Source organism: Loxodonta africana, chromosome 1 (assembly GCF_030014295.1).
Source record: "Loxodonta africana isolate mLoxAfr1 chromosome 1, mLoxAfr1.hap2, whole genome shotgun sequence".
Classification (NCBI taxonomy): Eukaryota; Metazoa; Chordata; class Mammalia; order Proboscidea; family Elephantidae; genus Loxodonta; species Loxodonta africana.
The window spans coordinates 60,879,322-60,894,903 of record NC_087342.1 but is presented as its reverse complement, the minus strand read 5'-3'; positions in this window follow the sequence as shown (position 1 = coordinate 60,894,903).

Here is a 15,582-nt window from a genome sequence, read left to right as displayed (position 1 = left end):
TCCTTGATGTCATTCTACAATTCATCTGGTCTTCAGTCATTAGTGTTCGACACACCAAATCTATTCCTGAGATGGCCTCTAAATTCAGGTGGGATATACTCAAGGTTGTACTTTGGTTCTTGTGGACTTGTTCTAACTTTCTTCAGTTTCAACTTGAAATTGCATATGAGCAATAGATAGTCTGTTCCACAGTTGGCCACTGGCCTTGTTCTGACTGATGATATTGAGCTTTTCTCACGTCTCTTTCCACAGATATGGTGTTGTTGTTAGGCGCCGTTGAGTCAGTTCGAACTCATAGCAACTCTGTGCACAACAGAATGAAACACTGCCCTGTCCTGAGCCATCCTTACAATCATTGCTATGCTGGAGCCCATTGTTGCAGCCACTGTGTCAATCCACCTCGTTGAGGGTCTTCCTCTTTTCCGCTGACCCTGTACTCTGCCAAGCATGATATCCTTCTCCAGAGACTGATCCCTCCTGACAGCATGTCCAAAGTATGTAAGGCGCAGTCTCACCATCCTTGCTTCTAAGGAGCATTCTGGTTGTACTTCTTACAAGACAGATTTATTCATTCTTCTGGCAGTCCATGGTATATTCAATATTCTTTGCCAACACCATAATTCAAAGTTATCAATTCTTCTTTGGCCTTCCTTATTCGTTGTCCAGCTTTCACATGCATATGATGCAATTGAAAATACCATGGCTTGGGTCAGGCACACCTTAGTCTTCAAGGTGACATCTTTGTTCTTCAACAATTTAAAGAGGTACTTTGCAGCAGATTTACCCAATGCAATGCGTCTTTTGATTTCTCGACTGCTGCTTCCATGGATGTTGATTGTGGATCCAAGTAAAATGAAACCCTTGACAACTTCAATCTTTTCTCCATTTATCATGACGTTGCTCATTGGTCCAGTGAGGATTTTTGTTTTCTTTATGTTGAGGTGCAATCCATACTGAAGGCTGTGGTCTTTGATCTTCATTAGTAAGTGTTTCAAGTCCTCTTCACTTTCAGCAAGCAAGGTTGTATCATCGGCATAACTCAGGTTGTTAATGAGTCTTCCTCCAATCCTGATGCCCCCGCTATTCTTCATATAGTCTAGCTTCTCATATTTTTTGCTCAGCATACAGATTGAATAGGTATGGTGAAGAATACAGCCCTGGCGCACAACTTTCCTGACTTTAAACCATGCAGTATCTTCTCGTTCTGTCCGAATAATTGCCTCTTGATCTATGTAAAGGTTCCTCATGAGCACAATTAGGTGTTCCGGAATTCCCATTCTTCGCAATGTTTTCCATAATTTGTTATGATCCACACAGTCGAATGCCTTTGCATAGTCAATAAAACACAGGTAAACATCCTTCTGGTATTCTCTGCTTTCAGCCAGGGTCCATCTGACATCAGCAGTGATATCCCTGTTCCACGTCCTCTTCTGAAACTGGCCTGAATTTCTGGCAGTTCCCTGTTGATATACTGCTGTGGCCATTTTTTGAATGATCTTCAGCAAAATTTTGCTTGTGTGTGATATTAATGATATTGTTTTAGAATTTCCACATTTGGTTGAATCACCTTTCTTGGGAACAGATATAGTTGACTTTATTCCTATGTATTCCATCTGGCAGGGTCCACTTGTATAGTCACCGTTTATGATGGTGAAAAAAAGGTACTTGCGATATTAACATTGTAAAAGTTAGGATTTACAATTTATGGAATAATCACATCAGATAACAAAATGAAGGACAACCACACAATTCAATGCATGACAGCCCCCATTCAACAATTTCTAACCAAGTTTTTCAGTGACATTGGTTACATTCTTCACAATGCTTGAACATTCTCATTATTTCCATCTGATTGTTCCCTTTCCATTAATCTGGTTTCCCTGCCCCCTTATATTCTCATCTTTGTTTTAAAGTAATTATTGGCCATTTGGTATCATATAGGTGATTTTTTAAAAGAATGCAGTACTTATGGGTGATATTCGTTATTTTGTGAGCCAATCTGTTATTTAGCTACAAAATGACCTCGGGGTCATTTTTTGAAGAATGTTTTGAAGAATGTCTCTGGGCAATAGTCTCAGGGAGTCCTCCAGTCTCAACAAGTCCAGTAGGTCTGGTTTTTGTTTTGTTTTATTAATTTATTTATTAGCAATTTGAGGTTCTGTTCCACATTTTTCTCCCATTCTATCAGGGTCCATCTATTGTGGGCCTAATTAGCATGGGTGGTAGTGGTAGCTGGGCACCATCTAGTTCTTCTTGTCTCAGGGTAAATGAGCCTGGTGTTCATATAGACTATTTGTCCTGTAGACTAGTTTCTTCTTTGAGCCTTTGGTTTCCTTATTTCTCTTTTGCTCTGGATGAATAAAGTTGTATCTTAGATGGCCACTCAAAAGCTTGACCCCAGACCCCAGACACTACTCATGAAACTAGGCTGTAGAACTAACTTTATGAACTATATTATGCCAATTGACCAAGATGTCCCACAAGACTAGGGTCATAATCCTTCAAACCCAGAAATCCAATCCTGTGAAGAGTTTGGTTATGTTTATGAAGTATCCATAACTGTGCCGCTATGTGCTTTACAATCACATAGATACATATACATATGCATACACCAATATATATACATATATGTATAGGGTCGCTATGAGTCAGAATCAACTTGACAGCAACAGGTTTGGTTTTTTGGTTTTATATATAAACATATATGTACATGACTGAAGCCCTAGTGGCTCAGTGGTTAAGGGCTTGGCTGTCAACCAGAAGTTTGGCAGTTTGAATCTACCTCTGTTCCTTGGCAACCCTATAGGGCAGTTCTACTCCATAGGGTCACTATGAGTTGGAATTGACTAGATGGCCACAGGTTTGTTTTTGGTTTTGGTTTTTATATACATACCCACCCAGAGGTTTGGTTTTGGTTTTTATATACACACCTATAAAAGTATATGCCTACATACATACATATATTCCTGCACATATTTTTTTTGGTTGTTTTTGCTGTTGTTTCAAAATTACATATGCCATGGAAGATAATTTTTATCTACAGTTGTTTCTAAGAGGCATAAAGGGAGACTTGAGGGATTTGAGATGTTCTTTCCTATCATATGTACTTTGTTCTACTAAAAAATTCAATCCAGTTTTAGTTATTACTTTTTCGATAACAATCCAGTCAATTATGATTTTGTTAGGGGAAAAAAGGATAACTGTGAAAGATTAAAGATGCAAACTTAAATAAAGAGAAACATAAGAGATTCTGACCTGCTTTGCTGGTGTAATTATCTTTTACATTAAACACAACTTTAAGGTTTTCTTCAAGGAGTGAAAGCTAGCACTGGAAATCTCAACCCTCATCCTCTTCTCCAAGGTATGATTTTAGGTTCTTACATAGTCAATAACTATTGCCACTACAGTTGAGGCACGTTTTATTATTTGTATGTATGAAACTGAATATGTCTCAGCCAACCTACTGGTAAGAGATTTTGCTCATTCTTGAGGGATGCGGATCCTTGGTAAACCAGTTGCTGTCGAGTTAGTGTTTTGACTCACGGTGATTCCATGTGTGTCAAAGTAGAATTGTGCTTCATAGAGTTTTCAATGGCTGATTTTTTGGGAAGTAAATTAACAAGTCTTTCTTCTGAGGTGCCTCTGGGTGGACTCAAACCTCCAACCTTTTGGTTAGCAGCTGAGCACACCAACTGTTTACACCACTCAGGGTCTCTGGATCCTGAGTAATGGGATAGAAATAGACCAGAAAGTGAGTCGCATCAAGGAAAACACAGAGAACTAGTGATTAAAAAAAAAAAAAAAATTCCTTATAAACTGCTAGTCTGGTTGCTGCCAAAGATTTTCCCAATTAGTCCACTATAATCACCACCATTAGAGAATCATTTCTTAGGATTAAGGTATAGACTCTATACACAGAAGTTTTAAGAAAAAGGAACCCATATTTATACAAGGCAAGGAGTTGAAAGACTGGAGTTGCTGAGGGTTAGGTAGCTGTAGTTGGAATGAACTTCAAAGATGGCATCTAGAAGTGAAAAAGACATTATTTGTATTGATGAAGTTTGCTTTAAATCCGGGCCCAGGCATTATTATTTATTCACCTTGCAAATTGCTTCATATCACAGGACCTGATTTTGCACGGCAGAACAGAATTTCAAATTCTTACGGAATCTAGACATTTTGGAGTCATTGAGGCTGGATGAACTCCCCAAATTATTGCCCTGAGATAATCTTTAAACCTTAAACAGAAAATGACCCCTGTATTCTTCTTTAAACCAAACAAGTGTTTAGCTGAATTAGTAAACAACGTCTGCCTTGAGCATTTTGCTGTTTTAAAGAACTTTCTAGATGGGATCAAATTGACAACAGCAACTCCAAAGGTCAGACAGGAAGCTTGGGGGGTGGTGAGTATATGTTAGTGGAAGAGGAACAATTAGGAAAAGAAGGATGAGAATGGTTGTACAACTTGAATTGTACATGTAGAAATTATTGAATGGGTCTGTGCTTTGCTGTGCATATTTTCAACGATAATAATAATAAAAGAAAAACCTAAAATTTTGTTTTGCTATACATCACCAGAGCCTACAGCAGTGCCTGGCATATAATACCAAAAAAAACCCACTGCTGTCGAGTCGATTCTGACTCATAGCAACCCTATACAACAGAGTAGAACTGCCTCATAGAATTTCCAAGGAGTGCCTTGTGGACTTGAACTGCCGACCTTTTGGTTAGTAGCTGTAGCACTTAACCACTACGCCACCAGGGTTTCCTGGCATGTAATAGGAGCTAATAAATAACAAACAAATAAATTAAACAAGCTAACATAAATCTACTTTATATCTTAGTCGGCTTCTGGCTCCTGCAAAACATTTGACAATGTTCTTCATGGTATATTCCTCATGAAGAGAGGCTTATGGACAAGAGCCAAGGGTTAGTAACTGCTTCAAGACTATAACTACAGAGCAGATTAATGTATCGATGTCTGTCTGGCTATAGGTTTCAGGACTAACCATAGGGCTTTGTGTCTTTTTCACATAATAAATGCTTTTGTCACCTTCTTGGGTAAATGGTGTGGCTTACCATATATTTGTATGACACCAAGACGAAAGAAAGGATATACTGAAAGAAAGAATCAGGAGATTTTGAGAGATTAACAGAATTAAATAAAATGAGATTTAGCAGAATAACTTTAAGGTCTTGCACTTGGGTCTAAAACCCCCTAAAGAATATGAGTATGACGAAAGAGGCTTTGATTAATGGCTATATGTGGAAGAGTCACAGAGATTTTTGTCTTCCATAACTCAGTGCATACCAACATCATGATCTGGCCAACCAAACAGGTGCAACCTTGAGTTGCACTGATTAAACCATAGTATCATCTCTAGGGAAACCCTGGTGGGCTAGTGGTTAAGTGCTACAGCTGTTAACCAAGAGGTCGGCAGTCTGAATCCTCCAGGCGCTCCTTGGAAACTCTACAGGACAGTTCTACTCTGTTCTATAGGGTTGCTATGATTTGGAATCGACTTGACAGCATTGGGTTATCATCTCAAGTTAGGACATGGCCACAATTTACTCTTTGATTTCTGGAATGCTGTATTCCACTCAGAGTACTGGTTCAAGAACACTATGCAAAAACTAGTTTGGATTTAGAGAGGAATAATCAGGATGGGGGGAGCCCTGGTGGCACAGTGGTTAAGTGCTTGGCATTTAATTGAAAGGTCAGCGCTTCAAATACACCAGCCACTCTGTGGAAGAAAGTTGTGGCAGTCTGCTTCCGTAAAGATTTACAGCCTTGGAAGCCCTATCAGGCAGTTCTGCCCTGTCTTATATGGTTGCTATAAGTCGGAATCGGCTTGGCAGCAGTGAGTAATCCGGATGGTGAAGGCACTTGATACTCTTTGTGTGAGGTTTAATTGAAGAAACTGAGAATATTTAGCTTGAAGAAAAAACTTGGATGAGGATAGGGTGTTGTTAGACTGCCATACAGGAAATAGATTTGATCTATGTGGTGGCTTGTGTGTTGTTGTGATGCTGGAAGCTTGTTGTTGTTATGGTTACGTGGCGCCAAGTTGGTTTTGACTCGTAGCAACTGTATGTACAACAGAACGAAACACTGCCTGGTCCTGCGCCATACTCACAATCATTGCTCTGTTTGGGCCCACTGTTTTAGCACTCTGTCAGTTCACCCTGTTGGGAGACTTTCTCTGTTTTGTTGACCCTTTACTTTACCAAGCGTGATGCCCTTCTCCAGGGACTGGTCCCTCCTGATAGCATGTTCAAACTATGTAAGACTTAGTCTCACCATCCTTGCTTCTAAGGAACGTTCTGGTTACACTTTTTCCAAGACAAATTTTTTCGTTCTTTTGGCAGTCCATGGTATATTCAATATTCTTCACCAACACCACAATTCAAAGGCATCAATTCTTCTTAGGTCTTCCTTATTCATTGTCCAACTTTCACATGCATATGAGGTGACTGAAAACACCAAGGCTTGGGTCAGGCGCACCTTAGTCTTCAAGGTGACATCTTTGATTTTCAACACTGTAAAGAGGTCCTTTGCAGCAGATTTGTTCAATGCAATATGTCCTTTGATTTCTTGACTGCTGCTTCCATGGGTGTTGATTGTGGATCCAAGTAAAATGAAATCCTTGACAACTTAAATATTTTCTCCATTGATTATAATGTTGCTTATTGGTCCAGTGTTGAGGATTTTTCTTTTTCTTTATGTTGAGGTGTAATTCGCACTGAAGTTGTGGTCTTTGATCTTCATCAGTAAGTGCTGCAAGTCCTCTTCATTTTCAGTAAGCAGATTTGTGTCATTTGCACACTGAATTTTATTAATGAGTCTGCCTCCAATCCTGATGGCCCAGTCTTCTTCATATAGTCCAGTTTCTCAGATTAATTGCTCAGCATACAGATTGAATATGCATGGTGAAAGGATACAATTCTGATGCACACCTTTCCTGACTTTAAACCACGCATATCCCTTGTTCTGTTCCAGCAACTGCCTCTTGATCTATGTATAGGTTCCTCAGGAGCACAATTAAGTATTCTGGAATTCCCATTCTTCACAATTGTCATGGATTGAATTGTGTCCCCCAAAAATACGTGTATCAATATGACTAGGCCATGATTTCCAGTATTGTATGATTGTCCACCATTTTGTCATCTGATGTGATTTTCCTCTGTGTTGTAAATCCTGTCTCTATGGTGTTAATGAGACGGGACTAGTAGCAGTTATGTTAATAAGGCAGGACTCAATCTACAAGATTAGATTGTGTCTTAAACCAATCTCTTTTGAGATATAAAAGAAAAAATTGAGCAGACAGACATGGGGATTTCATACTACCAAGAAAGCAGTGCCAGGAGCACAGCATGTCCTTTGGACCTGGGGTTCCTGCACAGAGAAGCTCCTAGGCCAGGCGAAGATCCATGACAAGGACCTTCCTCCAGTGCCGACAGAGAAAGAAAGCCTTCCCCTATAGCTGGCACCCTGAATATGGACTTCTGGCCTCCTAGACTGTGAGAGAATAAATTTCTCTTTGTTAAAGGTATCCACTTGTGGTATTTCTGTGATAGCAGCACTAGATGACTAAGACAGCAGTGTTATCCGTAATTTGTTCTGATCCACACAATTGAATGCCTTTGCATAGACAATAAAAATGCAAGTAAACATCTTTCTGGCATTCTCTTCTTTCAACCAGGATCCATCTGACATCAGCAATGATATCCTTCATTCCATGTCCTCTCCTGAAATCACCTTAAATTTTTGGCAGTTCTTTGTTGATGTACTGCTTCAGCCACTTTTGAATGATCTTTAGCAAATTTTACTTGCATGTGATATTAATGATAAAAAAAAATTTTTTTTTTTTTAATATCGTCTGATAATTTCTGCATTCAGTTGGATCACCTTTCTTTGGAATGTATAAATATGGATCCCTTCCAGTCAGTTGGCCAGAAACCTGTCTTCCAGATTTCTTGGCATAGATGAGTGAGCACTCCCAGCACTGCATCTATTTGTTGAAACATCTCAGTTGGTATTTCGTCAATTCCTGAAGACTTGTTTTTCACCAATGCCTTCAGTGCAGCTTGGACCTCTTCCTTCAGTACCATTGGTTTCTGATCATATGCTACCTCCTGAAATGGTTGAAGGTCAACTAACTCTTTTTGGTATAGTGACTCTGTTTATTCCTTCTGTCTTCTTTTTATGTTCCCTTGCATCTTTTAATATTTTTCCTGTAGAATCCTTCAATATTGCTGCTTGAGGCTTGAATTTTTTTTCACTTCTTTCCGCTTGAGAAATGCTGAGTGTGTTCTTCCCTGGAGGAACACTGCTGAAAGCTATAGCAACAGTATTTCAAATACCAGGAGTGTCATGCATGGTCGATAGGTTTCAGCAGAGCTTCCAGACTAAGACAGATTAGGAAGAAAAGTCTGGTGATCTACTTCTAAAAATTATCTAATGGAAACCTTATGGATTACAACAGGACATTGCCTGACTCGCTTGCTTTGGACACGTCATCAGGAGGGATCAACAGCTGGAGGAAGACATCATGTCTGGTTAAGTAGAGGGCCAGTGATGATGAGGGAGACCCTAGGTGAAATAGATTGGCACAATAGTTTCGATGATGCACTCACACATGCTGGCGATTGCAAGAATAACCTAAGTTAACCTAAGGGCCAGGCAATGTTTTGTTCTGTTGTACACAAGGTTGCCATGAGTCAGAGTTGACTTGACAACAGCTATCCGTCTATAAGGCCCCAACAGATAAAACTATATTTTGTGGGGAAAATTAATACAGAGACAGATTTGTGTATAAGAAAGAATTTGTACAAGTAAAAATGGAATAAATAATAGTGGTTTTCTTCATTGGAAAAAGAATGTAAATCCTTTATAAAAAATCAGAAAACAAAAAAGGTTGCAATACAAACATTGTTCATACTTTGAAACTACACCAATCTGTTAAAACTTAAGTTCATTGTTGAAAAAAGTTTTGAACTTAATAGGTCACTAAGCTTCGCAGATATCCGTGCAGAGTTTGGTCCATTACTCAGCAGTAAAGTTATAGACAGGATGGCACTTAAATTAAATAACATTTTGAATCTTTTTGAATCTGAGAGTCTATTATTTGAAAAATGCAAGAAGCATAGATTCTATTGAGCTCATAACTCAGTTACTGACCTTAGTTCTAGGCCTCTTGCAGATATGTGTTAGCTCAATCCTTGGATTCTATCAGGCTCTGCCCACAGCTGGTAACTAAAGTGGAAAGGTGATGCAGTTGCCAAGCAACTCAGATTTGGATAACTATGCTTCCCTTTTCTTGTGTACCAGATAAATAGAAAACAAGCATTCTTTTGAATATGACTTACTCTTATATTGTGGATATGGTTATAAAATAAACCAAAGAACCAAGGAAGATATTCAAATAATTCAAGGCAAAAATTTCTATGGATGGATAATCTAGTAAATTTAAATATCCAAATGACTGACATGAAAAATTTCCTCAATTCTTCATCTTCGTTTATGGGTAGGACAAACTCTCATCAGTTCTACATTTATGCTTGACTGGGCGATATGTGATGTAGCACCAGCTATGGAAAAAGAAAGCAGCAGAACTAGTGGTAAGTGTGCAAGTGAGTTTCTTCTATGGTTTTGTTGCATCCAACATGGAACTGATTTTTGAGCTGGGGTGTCTTTTTTTAGAAGCTTGGACCAAAGTCAGTAGTTGCTGGTGGGACACAATGAGATCAGTCACTGGCAGCAATCCAATGGTTGTTTTCCCAACTAGACTGTGAGCACTTTGGGGGCGTATTTTTGTATTTCACAATGGTCCAGAAAGCAAATAACTTTAGATATTATTTTACTGTGATCACAATTCAAAGATGTCGTTGGCATTATTTATATTCTCTTATGTTCCCAGACTTTGTGGGCACTCAATATATAATACACATATCTGATCAAGATACCTGAAATTAAGTCAATAAAGCTTCTGAATAAATTTGTTATTATTGTGACACTTTAAAACTTAAGCAAAAAAAGCATTTTTTCATGAAACAATGGTGAAATATTGATATTCATTTATGTAAATTTACTGAAATATTAAACTCAAAACTTTTTCAACAATTCTCTGGTATGATTGAGTTTAAAAGATTGTGAAGTTTCAAAATATTCAAGTGTTTCTATTTCAGCATTTTTCTGATTTTTAAAAAAAGACCTTTTTTTAAACAACAAGGAAAACCATCAATATTTATTTTATACTTAAAAAAAAAGGGAGTTTCCAATTCTTTCCATTGGAATTGGATAACCTGTGTCTAAAGATGTTACTTTAATGACTAAGGTGCGTCTGACCCAAGCCATGGTATTTTCAATGGCCTTATATGCATCTGAAAGTTGGATAATGAAAAAGGAAGACAGAAGTAGAATTGCTTCATTTGAAATGTGGTATTGGCAAAGGACATTGACTATAATGTGGGCTGCCAAAAGAACAAACAAATCAGTCTTAGAAGAAATACAAACAAATGTTCCTTAGAAGCAAGAATGGTGAGACTTCATCTTGCTTACATTGAACATGTCATCAGAAAAGAGCAATCACTAGAAAAGGGTATCGTGTTTGATAAAGTAGAGGGCTAACAAAATTGAGGGAAACCCTCAATGAGATGGATTGACATACTAACGGGAATAACAGACTCAACGCACCAACGATCATGAAGATGACGTAGGACTAGGCAACATTTTGTTCTGTTATACATAAGGTCTCTATGAATTGGAGTTGACCTGATGGCAACTAACAACAAAACCATGCTAAACTATTCCATGCTAAACTATCCCATGGCAGGTGATGAGAAATGACAATGGGACGGAAATCCTTATCACTGAGGCTGAAGGCACTCTATTCACTGTCTGCTCTAGAATGGAAGTGCTCACTCGACTATGCCAAGGAATATGGAAGACAGGTTCCTGGCCAACCAACAGAAGAGATCCATATTATGCCTATTCCCAAGAAAGGTGATCCAACTGAATGCAGAAATTAAAAAACAATATCATTAAAATCACATGCAAGTAAAATTTTGCTGAAGATCATTCAAAAGCGGCTTCCACAGTATATACACAAGGAGCTGCCAGAAATTCAAGCTGCATTCAGAAGAGAACGTGGAACCAGGGATATCATTGCTGGTGTCAGATGGATCCTGGCTGAAAGTAGAGAATACCAGAAGGATGTTTACCTGTGTTTTATTGACTGTGTGGATCATAAGAAATTATGGATAACATTGCAAAGAATGGGATTTCCAGAACACTTAAATCGTGCTCATGAGGAACCTGTACATAGATTAAGAGGCAGTTGTTCACACAGAACAAAGGGATACTGAGTGGTTTAAAGTCAGGAAAGGTGTGCATCAGGGTTGTATCCTTTCACCACACCTATTCAATCTGTATGCTGAGCAAATAATCCAAGAAGCTGGACTATATGAAGAAGAATGGGGCATCAGGACTGGAGAAAGACCCATTAACAACCCACATTATGCAGATGACACAACCTTGCTTGCTGAAAGTGAAGAGGACTTGAAGCACTTACTAATGAAGATCAGAGACCACAGCCTTCAGTATGGATTACACCTCAACATAAAGAAAAAGAAAAATCCTCACAACTGGACCAATGAGCAACATCACGATAAATGGAGAAAAGATTGATGTTGTCAAGGATTTCATTTTACTTGGATCCACAATCAACACCCATGGAAGCAGCAGTCAGGAAATCAAAAGACTCATTGCATTGGGAAAATCTGCTGCAAAGGACTTCTTTAAAGTGTTGAAAAGCAAAGATGTCACCTTGAAGACTATGGTGTGCCCGACCTAAGCCATAGTATTTTCTTTTTTTAATTTTATTAATTTTTTAAAATAATTTTTATTGTGCTTTAAGTGAAAGTTTACAAATCAAGTCAGTCTGTCACATATAAGCTTATATACACCTTACTCCATACTCCCACTTAGTCTCCCCCTAATGAGTCAACCTGCTCCCTCCTTCCAGTCTCTCCTTTCGTGACGGTTTTGCCAGTTTCTAACCCTCTCTACCCTCCCATCTCACCTCCAGACAGGAGATGCCAACACAGTCTCAAGTGTCCACCTGATACAAGTAGCTCACTCTTCATCAGCATCTCTCTCCAACCCATTGTCCAGTCCTTTCCATGTCTGATGAGTTGTCTTCGGGAATGGTTCCTGTCCTGGGCCAACAGGAGTTTTGGGGACCATGACCGCCGGGATTCTTCTAGTCTCAGTCAGACCATTAAGTCTGGCCTTTTTATGAGAATATGGGGTCTGCATCCCATTGTTCTTCTGCTCCCTCAGGGGTTCCCTGTTGTGCTCCCTGTCAGGGCAGTCATCGGTTGTGGCCGGGCACCATCTAGTTCTTCTGGTCTCAGGATGACGTAAGTCTCTGGTTCATGTGGCCCTTTCTGTCTTTTGGGCTCATAGTTATCCTGTGACCTTGGTGTTCTTCATTCTCCTTTGATCCAGGTGGGTTGAGACCAATTGATGCATCTTAGATGGCCGCTTGTTAGCATTTAAGACCCCAGACGCCACATTTCAAAGTGGGATGCAGAATGTTTTCATAATAGAAGTATTTTGCCAATTGACTTACAAGTCCCCTTAAGCCATAGTCCCCAAACCCCCGCCCTTGCTCCGCTGACCTTCGAAGCAGTCAGCTTGTCCTGGAAACTTCTTTGCTTTTGTTCCAGTCCAGTTGAGCTGACCTTCCGTGTATTGAGTATTGTCCTTCCCTTCACCTAAAGTAGTTCTTATCTACTAACTAATCAGTAAATACCCCTCTCCCACCCTCCCTCCCTCCCTGCCTCCTAACCACAAAAGTATGTGTTCTTCTCAGTTTATACTATTTCTCAAGATCTTATAATAGTGGTCTTATACAATGTTTATCCTTTTGCATCTGACTAATTTCACTCAGCATAATGCCTTCCAGGTTCCTCCATGTTATGAAAGGTTTCACAGATTTGTAACTGTTCTTTATCGATGCGTAATATTCCATTGTGTGAATATACCATAATTTATTTAACCATTCATCTGTTGATGGACACCTTGGTTGCTTCCAGCTTTTTGCTATTGTAAATAGAGCTGCAGTAAACATGGGTGTGCATATATCTGTCTGTGTAAAGGCTCTTATTTCTCTAGGGTATATTCTGAGGAGTGGGATTTCTGGTTTGTATGGTAGTTCTATTTCTAACTTCTTAAGAAAACGCCAGATAGATTTCCAAAGTGGTTGTACCATTTTACATTCCCACCAGCAGTGTATAAGAGTTCCAATCTCTCTGCAGCCTCTCCAACATTTATTATTTTGTGTTTTTTGGATTAATGCCAGCCTTGCTGGAGTGAGATGGAATCTCATCGTAGTTTTAATTTGCATTTCTCTAATGGCTAATGATTGAGAGTATTTTCTCTTGTATCTGTTAGCTGCCTGAATATCTTTTTTAGCGAAGTGCCTGTTCATATCCTTTGCCCACTTTTTCATTGGGTTGTTTGTCTTTTTGTGGTTGAGTTTTAACAGAATCATATAGATTTTAGAGATCAGGCCCTGGTCGGAGATGTCATAGCTGAAAATTTTTTTCCAATCTGTAGGTGGTCTTTTAACTCTTTTGGTGAAGTCTTTAGATGAGCATAGGTGTTTGATTTTTAGGAGCTCCCAGTTATCTGGTTTCTCTTCGTCTGTTTTGTATTCTGTTTATGCCCTGTATTAGGGCTCCTAATGTTGTCCCTATTTTTTCTTCCATGATCTTTATCGTTTTAGTCTTTATGCTTAGGTCTTTGATCCACTTGGAGTTAGTTTTTGTGCATGGTGTGAGGTATGGGTCCTGTTTCCTTTTTTTGCAAATGGATATCCAGTTATGCCAGAACCATTTGTTAAAAAGACTATCTTTTCCCCAGTTAACTGACACTGGGCCTTTGCCAAATATCAGCTGCTCATATGTTGGTGGATTTACATCTGGGTTCTCAATTCTGTTCCATTGGTCTATGTGCCTGTTGTTGTACCAGTACCAGGCTGTTTTGACTACTGTGGCTGTATAATATGTTCTAAAATCAGGTAGAGTGAGGCCTCCCACTTTCTTCTTCTTTTTCATTAACGATTTACTTATCCGGGGCTTTTTTCCTTTCCATATGAAGTTGGTGATTTGTTTCTCCATCACATTAAAAAATGTCATTGGAATTTGGATCGGAAGTGCATTGTATGTATAGATGGCTTTTGGTAGAATAGACATTTTTACTGTGTTAAGTCTTCCTATCCATGAGCAAGGTGTGTTTTTCCACTTATGTAGGTCCCTTTTAGTTTCTTGCACTAGAACTTTGTAGTTTTCTTTTTATAGGTCTTTTACATCTTTGGTAAGATTTATTCCTAAGTATTTTATCTTCTTGGGGGCTACTGTGAATGGTATTGATTTGGTGATTTCCTCTTCGATGTTCTTTTTGTTGATGTAGAGGAATCAAAGTGATTTTTGTATGTTTATCTTATAACTTGAGACTCTGACAAACTCTTCTATTAGTTTCAATAGTTTTCTGGAGGATTCCTTAGGGTTTTCTGTGTATAAGATCATGTCATCTGCAAATAGAGATAATTTTACTTCTTCCTTGCCAATCTGGATGCCCTTTATTTCTTTGTCTAGCCTAATTGCTCTCACTAGGACCTCTAGCACAATGTTGAATAAGGGCGGTGATAAAGGGCATCCTTGTCTGGTTCCCGTTCTCAAGGGAAGTGCTTTCAGGCTCTCTCCATTTAGGGTGATGTTGGCTCTTTGCTTTGTATAACAACACATAGATGCCCTTTATTATGTTGAGGAATTTTCCTTCAATTCCTATTTTGCTGAGCTTGGTATTTTCAATTGCATCATATGCACGTGAAAGCTGGACAATGAATAAGGAAGACCAAACAAGAATAGACACCTTTGAGTTGTGGTGTTGGTGAAGAATATTGAATATACCATGGACTGCCAAAAGAACAAAAAAATCCATCTTGGACGAAGTACAGCCATAATGCTCCTTAGAAGCAAGGATGGTGAGACTGTCTTACATACTTTGGAAAAGTTGTCAGGAGGGATCAGTCCCTGGAGAAGGACATCATGCTTGGTAAAGTACAGGGTCAGCGGAAAAGAGGAAGACCCTCAATGAGGTGGATTGACACAGTGGCTGCAACAATGGGTTCAAGCATAACAACGATTGTAAGGGTGACAAAGGACGGGGCAGTATTTCATTCTGTTGTGCATAGGGTCACTATGAGCTGGAACCGACTGGACAGCACCTAATAACAACAATAACAACTCTAGAGTTAGCCTGGATTAAAGGGCTGTCAGCCACAGTTTAATAGTGACCAAGGAGGCTGCAGTAGCTGCTGCTACATCTTTCTTCCCGTCTCCCCACTCTGCACATCCTACCATGCAACCATCCCACCCAAAGCACACATTTTGTTGTGATTTCCAGGGATTATTCATGGCCAACAGCTCTGGAAGGCACCAGATCCAAGAGGCACAAGATGACAGGCCTTCAAGGAAGTTTCCTTGTCGTCTTGAAGGGCAAATTGTTTGAGG